We start from the raw sequence: 1,473 nt of genomic DNA on the forward strand, positions 1-1,473 counted from the left end.
ATGGGATGGGATGGGATGGGATGGGATGGGATGGGATGGGATGGGATGGGATGGGATGGGATGGGATGGGATGGGAGGCAATGGGATGGGAGGCAATGGGATGGGATGGGAGGCAATGGGATGGGAGGTAATGGGATGGGATGAATGGATGTGATCCTAGGTGTGGAGTGGCAGCAGTGCTCAGCATGCCGGGCACACGACCCGGGCACAGCTCAGCACCTATCCTGTCCAGAAGGAGCCTGCGGAGGTGCCTCCGGGTGGGATCTGTGTGTCATCCTGACCCTCTGCAAAGAGACAGAGTTGGGGGCAGTTTGGGGCAGCCCTGGCTGCATTTCCCCCTAGCCCCCCAAACCTGCCCCCCCGCCCCCAGCAGTTGCAGCCCCCAGTGGCACGGACCCCGTGAGGAGGGACGGGCGGCAGCGCCGCGGGCACAGGCAGAGCCGCCGGCCGAGGCGGTGGCACCTGCGCCCTGGGCCGCGGCCAAGGCCAGCCCCCGGCGCGGGGGGGCCCGGAAACGGCGCCCGTGTTTGCCCGGGGTGTTTGCTCGGCGCTGGCTCTGCCCCTGCTCGCGCTGGCCCGGGCAGGAGGCTGCGCCGGGGCCGCCCCTGCACCCCTGGGAGCCCGGCGGGGTGGGAGACCAAAGCTGGGGCGGGGAGGGGGGTCATTCACCCAGCCCTTCGCCCTGGCTGTGGGTGCTGCTGGCCGGGGGGGCTGAGGCCGTGCTCAGCTCATCACAGCCGCCATGGAGGCGAGCAGGGCGCTCAAGGCTCTGCGCGGCACTGCCTCGCGGGCTCCGCTGCTTCCCGGTACCCGCGAAAGCGCCGCTGGCCACAGGGGAGCGGGATGAGACACCGCAGCGGGACAGGGTGGATGGGACCCCCGCTCACGGGCACGGAGCCACCCGCCCAGACCCACCACCCGCAGCGCCCGGAAGCCCCGGGACGGCCCCGGAGCGGCCCTGCGGGGACATCCCTGTATCCCTGGGCCCCCCCGGGCACATCCCCTCGCCGGGGGGCTCCGAGGCCGCCCCGAACCCCAGGCCCCCTCCCATGCAGCGGCGGCTCCGTATCCTGTTTGCTGGGGGTGCGCACGGGGCCCCGCTCCCCGCCCGGAACCCGCGGGCCCCCGAATAACCTGCGCTGGCTGCCCCACGGAGCCACCGAGGCCCCGGGGAGGAGGGAAACAAGGACCCGACCTGCTCCTGCGGGTGGGGGGCGGGCAGGGACCCCCCCAGCCCATTTGGGAGACCCGTTAAACCGGTCGCTCCTCCCCCATAGATGGGGGGGGAGGGGGGTGCACACGCGTCCTGCCCTTCTGCTTTGCAAACTGCCCTCTGTGCTGCAGTGCGGGGGGAACCTGCCCCCCCCGACTGCCCCGGCCACGGGGGTCGGAGCCCCCTGGTCCCTGCGCGGAGCCTGCGCCCCGCCCGCGGCAGCGGGGCTCCCGCCGCCCGTCACCGCCGCCTCGGGCCCT

Source organism: Nothoprocta perdicaria, unplaced genomic scaffold (genome assembly GCF_003342845.1).
Source record: "Nothoprocta perdicaria isolate Ctin4 unplaced genomic scaffold, notPer1 scaffold_33, whole genome shotgun sequence".
NCBI classification, from domain to species: Eukaryota; Metazoa; Chordata; class Aves; order Tinamiformes; family Tinamidae; genus Nothoprocta; species Nothoprocta perdicaria.